This window comes from Solanum stenotomum, chromosome 5 (genome assembly GCF_019186545.1).
Source record: "Solanum stenotomum isolate F172 chromosome 5, ASM1918654v1, whole genome shotgun sequence".
In the NCBI taxonomy this organism is placed as follows: Eukaryota; Viridiplantae; Streptophyta; class Magnoliopsida; order Solanales; family Solanaceae; genus Solanum; species Solanum stenotomum.
This window is the reverse complement of record NC_064286.1, coordinates 48,357,024-48,364,787: the sequence shown is the minus strand read 5'-3', so window position 1 is coordinate 48,364,787 and position 7,764 is coordinate 48,357,024. Positions and strand designations below refer to the sequence as shown.

General features: G+C 30.9%; 1 pseudogene; it reads left to right on the top strand.

Moving 5' to 3' along the window:
• Positions 1 to 694: 694 nt before the first annotated feature.
• The window catches only part of LOC125864078 (uncharacterized), a 15,825-nt pseudogene continuing 8,755 nt past the window's right edge, over positions 695 to 7,764 (top strand).

The window sequence follows — 7,764 nt, the reverse complement described above, 5'->3', positions numbered from 1 at the left end:
TATAAATTACAATAATTAACAAAATAAATCTCTCGACTCCAACAAATCTATCAATTAATGCCACATAAATTGGGACATGGCAAATAACATATATTATTAAAAAATTAGGTTCAAAATGTACTATAAAATACAATAATTAACAACTTAATATATTAAAGAGACATATAAAAAAGGGTTAATATTTGAAATTCTGCGTGTGCCATATAAATTAGAACAAACAGAGTAATAAATATTATTTTCAAAATTATGTTAAAAATAAGTACTGCAAATCACAATAGCTAAAAATTTAAAATATTTTTAAAATCATATAAAAATTTCAATAACTTCTCAAATTCCATAATATGACATAAATTAAAATAAAAAATAATATATATTGGGCCCCGTGCTGGCACGGGGTCCTATATCTAGTTTAAGGATAATTTTTTTCTTATCTTGAAATAATTTGCTTCTTATCTTGAAAGTTCTTGCTAGAAAACAAATTACACTATTTTGTTTGTATTATTTTCATTGCAATTCTTATTTTCCCAAATGCTACATTCATATGTCTCAAATGTATGCCATTTTATCCCAATGGTTGTCCTGTTATAGTCATTTACTATTGTCTGCATTTTTTTTGTGTCAATTCTACGTATTTTTTCCAGATTACATTAAGTTATAAATTAATTTAACAAATCATGAACTACTCAAAACAGGAATGGAAGAAAATAGAGATAATGTGTCTGTCCAAGAAAGAACTTCTGACAGAAATTTGCGTCGTCGTATTAGATATGCACAGATGTCACCAGAGAGAAAGGAATTATTTTTATCCCAGCTAAGAGAAAAAAGGGCTGAATCGAAAAGACAAAAACTCCTTCATCAATCAAATAGTACTGGCGCTCTTACAATCAACACTTCTTCGTTATCTCCTCAACAAGATGAGCTAACCATATTGCTATCTTCCTTCTGTGAAATGTCTCTTCTGAATATCTATAGCCATAGTTAGACGCTTCAGCACACCTACTCTTACTAGAGTTATTTTCCTCATTTTATAGTTGAAGCTTTCGAAGCTACAAACCTACAAGTTACTTCAACTAGAGAAGAACGTAGATTTAATTACTTATCTACCTTCGAAGTAGGTGAGTTCAGAAATATTACTTCAACTATTTTGACTATATTGATTTTTAATAATTGGCTAGTTGTCTCTAAATATTGTTATTCCTCATACTAGGATCAACATCAACTGCATCTCATGCTGCAAGTAAATTAAGTTCAAGATGTACTGCAAATAGAGGTATGCTTCTTTCTACCAAAGTAATAAAAAAACATGTATTGTCATGCCTTTATATAACAAATAATTGCTTTTTACCATGCACAAATAGAAATAAGTTAGAAGGCAATCTACAAAATGATAATTTATTGCCAAAAGATTACTTACTTTTAAATAAAGTTCCAAATTGCAAATTTTGTGCAGCAAAAAGGTTTCAATATGAATCACCAGGTTTTTGTTGTGTGATAATGGATCAATTAGACTAACTTCTCATAACATGCCTACTGAGTTGCGAAATTTGTTATTGGGTGACTCCAAAGAATCTCAACATTTTCGCACTTACAGTAGAGCCTACAATAATATGTTTGCATTCGCTTCACTTGGAGTACATTATGATAGAGAATTAGCAAAGAGAAATCGTGGCATCTATACATTTAAAGTCCAAGGATAAATGTATCACTTCATTGATGATTTGATACCCTCAGCAGGAAAAGGAAAAAATTTACAATTATATTTCTATGATAATGAAAATGAGCTAACAAATCAAATGACGTTATCAGATAATCTCAATGAGGTGATTGTTACAAAGCTCATGGATATACAAAAAGTTAATCCTTATTCTACTTTTCTAAGATTGTTAACAGTTGTTCCAAATTTATCTGAATTTTATATTGCTCTAAACTCAAGTTTCAATTTAGACCAAAGAACACATAACTTACCAACTGCATCCGAAGTTGGGGCAATTTGGATTGAAGAACAATTAAATGATAAAATTTCCACACCACATATTCGAATTTACACTCATAGTAACATAAGTCAATTGATAAATTACTATTATGGATGTTATGACCCATTGCAATATCCACTGTTGTTTCCTTATGGTCAAAATGGATGGCATTGTGGTATTAAAAAAATCAAAAAGACGTACAGTTATTCCAAAACACAAATTTATTATGATTATGAGAAGCTACCAAGTATAATGAACATGACTTCTATTGATGGAGTCCTTGACATGGAATCTACAATTTTATCAAAAGGATCGAGAAAAAGAGAGACTGTTTCTTCTTGTGAATATTATTGTTATAAAATTCAAATAAGAGATCAAGAACCAAATGAAACTTTACATTCTGGAAGGGTATTTCAACAATACATAGTTGACCAATATATAAAACTTGAGACACAAAGATTAGATTTTGTTTCATTTAATCAAGATCCATTTAGAGTTGAAGCCTTTCAAGGAATCATTGATTTATTGAGGCAAGGAGAAAGAGATGCTTCCAATATTGGGAGACAAAAATTCCTTCCTGGTAGTTTCATATGAGGCCCAAGAGATATCTGTTGAAGATATATGGATGACATTGCTTTGATACAACATTTTGGAAAACCCAACATATTTTTGATAATGAATTGTAATCCTTCTTGGCCTGAAATACAACAACATTTACAGCCAATGGAAGAAGTTCAAAACAGACTTGATTTAGTTAGTAGAGTATTTAGAGCAAAAGTAGAAGAACTTACAACAAATATTCAAAAAAACAACATATTTGGAAAGGTTCCAGCTTTTATGTATACAATTGAGTTTCAAAAACGAGGTCTTCCACGTGCCCATTTTCTCATTATACTTATGGATGGATATAAATTGCTAACACCACAAGCATATGTTCAACACCTGATCTCCATATTGATCATCATCTATACAAACTTGTGACCAAGCACATGATCCATGGTCCTTGTGGCTATTTAAATCCTTCAAATTCTTGCATGCAAAAAGAAGGAAAATGTAAGCTTAAATATTCAAAAGAACTTACTGAACAAATAACCAAAGGAAAGAATTTGTATCCCCTTTACAAAAGACCAAAAATGATCACACCAGTCAAAGTTAGAGGACACAACATTGATAAGTCTTGGATTGTTCCGTACAATCCGTTTTTACACAAGAAATTTGGTTGTCATATTAATGTTGAAATATGTTCTGACATTAAGGTTGTCAAATACATTTACAAATATATTTGCAAAGGACATGACAAAATTGCATTTTGTATACATAATAATGATACTAACGTAGAAATACATGAAATCAAAGAATACCAACCTGCTAGATGAGTTTCTCCACCAGAGACTGCATGGCGTCTGTTTGCTTTTTCAATAAGTGAAATGACTCCAAGTGTTTGTCAGTTGCAATTGCATCTTGATAGACAACAATTTGTTTCTTTAAAAAATAACCAAACTGTGGATCAAATAATAAACAATCCAATGATAAGGAAAACACTGTTAATAGATTTTTTTCTTATGAACAAAATCAAGAACGAGGCTATAAATCTCAATTTACTATATAAAGAGTTTCCCCAACACTTTGTATGGTCATTATCATACAAAATGTGATCATGTCGAAATCAACGCCTTACTATCGGACGTATTGTCACATGTCATCCAATCGAAGGAGAAATATATTATCTTAGGTTGCTAATAATGAACGTAAGAGGACCAAAATCATACAAAGATCTTCGTACAATGGACGAAAGATGCTACACTACATTTAGAGAAGCTGCAGAAACAAAAGGCTTATTACATTCTGATAACAACTTAATTGAGTGTGTATGTCTGAAGTTGTAAGCTATCAAATGCCTTATAGTTTAAGAAGACTATTTGCAACATCATTAGTTTATTGTAATCATGGTAACCCAAAAGATCTTTGAAAAAAATATAAACACTCTATGTCGGAAGATTTTAAAACAATTTCAAATGTTACAAAAAACGATATCTAGCAGTTAGTTTTAAATCATATCAATGAAGTTCTACTTTCCATGGGACGTAACATAAATGAATTCAAAGATATATTTGGGAATGTTAGCTTTTTTAGAATAACTAATGAGGTGAAAGAAATTTAATAGTGTCTGAAAATGATATACTTCTACAAAGCAAATTAAATGTTCAACAAAAAAGGGCATATAACATAATTCTTGAAAGAGTATATTCCAATAAATCAGGAGTTTTTTTCATTGATGGTCCTAGCGGAATTGGAAAAACATTTCTTTATCGAGCTTTGTTGGCTGCTGCTGTAAGAACAAAAGGATGCATCGCTTTGGCAACTGCAAGTTCTGGTGTGGCAGCTTCAATACTTCCAGGAGGACGAACAGCTCATTCACGTTTCAAAATTTCTGTTGGCATCGATGAGAATTTCACTGGCAATATTAGTAAATAGAGTTCGTTAGCGACTCTAATTCGAGATTCAAAGTTAATTGTTAGGGATGAGGACTCAATGGCAAAAAAAACACGATTGAAGCTCTTGATACACTTTTAAAAGATCTTATGAATACAAAATCACTCTTTGGTGGAAAATAGTAGTTGTGGGGGGGAAAAAGAAGACTTTATTAGTCAAAGTTTATTATACTCTCATATTTGGAATCATCTCGAAAAATTGTGTTTATCTGAAAACATGCGTGCAAAAAAAGATCCAGCATTTTGTGCATATTTAATGAGAATTGGAAATGGACAAGAAAAAACTAACAACTGTAACAAAATTGAAATTCCCAATAATTTTATCATTCCCTTTACACATGAAATAGAATCTTTGAATCTTTTGTTTAATGTTACTTATCCTGATTTGCGTACATTCTATTCTAATCCATTTTTTATAACTTTCCGTATTATTTTGACAACAAAAAATGATTTTGTTGATGCAATGAATGACATGTTTATACATTGATTTCCCGATGATGCTACAGTGTATACAACTATTGATGAAACAATAGAACTAAATGATCAATGCCAATTTGAAGATTTTTTGCATACCTTACATCCTGCTAACTTACCACCTTATAGATTAACTTTGAAAATATATTGTCCAGTTATATTATTAAGAAACTTAAATCCTACTGAAGGTTTATGCAATGGTACATGTCATGATTTTAAGTCACATGTTATCAGTGCTACTATTTTCAGTGGTGATTTTAAAAATAAACATGATTTTATTCCAAAGATACCATTACTAGCATCACAAGATTAGAAGCTACCAGTCCCCTTCAAAAGAACACAATTTCCGATGAGGTTATGTTTTGTTATGACTATAAACAAAGCTCAAAGTCAAACATTAGATTTTGTTGGAATATATTTGCGTGAATCAGTTTTTTCACATGGACAACTTTATATTGCTTTATCTCGAGCAAAATGTTCAGAGAACGTAAAAATATTAATACGTCTGCCTACGACATAGGACACAGATGATCATTCTATATATAACGTAGTTTATGACGAAATTATTCGAAAAGCATTCTCATGATACTTTTAAAACCAAGAAATGTAACAAGTAAGCACCCTCATGCTACACATTGTGAAATTTCGGATTCTTTTACTTCATATGTTTTTAAAGCTAACTAAGAGTTAGCTCGCAATCATATCAGTTCAAGATTTTAAGTTTAAAATTTCACCTTACAATTCAGATTGTGCCTGGCCAATTAGTTAAATTTCAAATGTTAATTTTGACTAACCTAAATGCTTACATTGGAGGAACAACTTATTCTATCAAGGGTAACTGTTTATATAGTTCTAGCTCCTACCTCTTAAGGCTTCAAACCTTTTTATTTGAGATGATACAAGTGCAAATAAATGATGATGAGGTAAACAAAATTTCCAGTCATAATGTTATACCAATTAATGCTCTTAACTTTGTTGACTCTACTTTCAGTGAATTTTTCTTGCTTATCTTCTCTCTTTGTTTGTTATTTAACTTCTCACATTACCGTCCTCACTTGTGTTTGCTAGAATAACTTATCTTTCGCATTTTTATTGATAGAATAACTTATGTTTGGCTGCTAATGTTTGACACCTCATTTTGAGGTTGAATCACTGTTGTATTTGGCCTTTTGTTGCTTCTTTTTGTGTTGTATTTTGAGCCGCCGGTTGCTGTATCTTTTCCTTTACTATTGCTGAATTTTTGACGAAGTTGTTTGCTATACTTTTGGCGAAATTTCAGCCAATGGTTGCTATGTGTTGAGCCAAACTTCATTGCACTTTTAACTCAATCATATTGTCAAAAATATTGTTATTATACACTGCATTTTTTTAATAACTCACTATAATTTCTTTATCTTCTTCATTGCGTCAAACTATCTTTCTTCTTCAATCTTTCATCCTCTAACGTATATGTTTTGCTGAGTTTATTTAGGCGTTGCTCCATGAATATCTTCTCTATTCCACTCAATATTTTCAGCCAAAGTTGTTCATGTTACCATAATCAACTTACGCCATAAAGTTTCATGAAACATTTTCACGGAAAAAAAATTCATATACTCAATTGATAATTTTTGTTCTCTGGATGTTCTGATAATGTTTATTTTGACCTATAATTTTCTTTTGGACATTCTATACACATGTCATGTTAATATATGATTTCCATAAACAATTCAATAATATTGTTTTTCTTGCTTCTTTCCTTTTTTCTTTTTTTTAGTTGAATAAACAAGCGAGGACTGTAATGAAGTTGTTGGATGGTCAGAATTGTGAGGTGAGAACTGAACTTTTCATTTCTCAAAAATAATTATGGCATCTGTTAAACACACTTGAAGTATTCTAGAGGGTAATATAATTCTCAAGTACTTTTACAGTGTTCTTACAAATGGCTATAGCGTTGAAATATTATTTTTACTTCTCGAGCACCAAACTTTACTGTATTCCTCGACTTCTTCTTCATATAAGAAAGTGGCAAACTAATAAATGGATACACCTCTAGAGAATGAAGAAGGCATGGATGGATATCACTCTCAATTTATATGGACTATGTAATTCTTTATCTGTTCTTTTCTTGTGTCTCATTTGTACCTTGCTCACGACATAATATACGTGATTTATTATAAATGCTACACACTTTCATTGTAATCACAATTAAAAAGTATTGTTCTTTCATCTAAATAATCAGGGGTTAAAATCCCAAGTGGTCATTATTAGATGGAGCTCTCAAATTGACTCTTCCTAAAGAGTCTCATGATCTGGATAGGAATAGCCAAGATTTTCGCCAGGAATTTGAGAAAGCTGCTACTTATGAAGGAAATGAAAATGGCAGTTATATTCGAATTGCTTCTTCTCACATTATCTTGACTGTTCTTATGTTGTCCAATAATAAATATTTTCCTTTTTGAGATATTTGATTACTGAAAAAGAACATCTTTTTGAGTTCTCGAATGAATGGAACAATCTCGCCCTCAGAGTGAAGGAACTAGGGAAAATAGTATATTGGTTATTCCAGCTCTTTCGTTGCCTTAACGTTCTAGATTTACAAAGTAAATTAATATGTACTTTGTGTTAGTTTACCTGAAACAACTATAGCTTTAACCACATGATATTAGTTTATCTTAATAGATACTTTTACAACTGTTCAGATTTGACATTTCATTAGCTTTAGCCTAACAGTTCAGCTAAGAAGCTATAAATCAGGAATTAGTTGCATGAAGTTATATATTATTTTGCTTTCCACTAATCTCTATATTGTGTATGTTGCAAATGCAGACTATGACAACATTTAT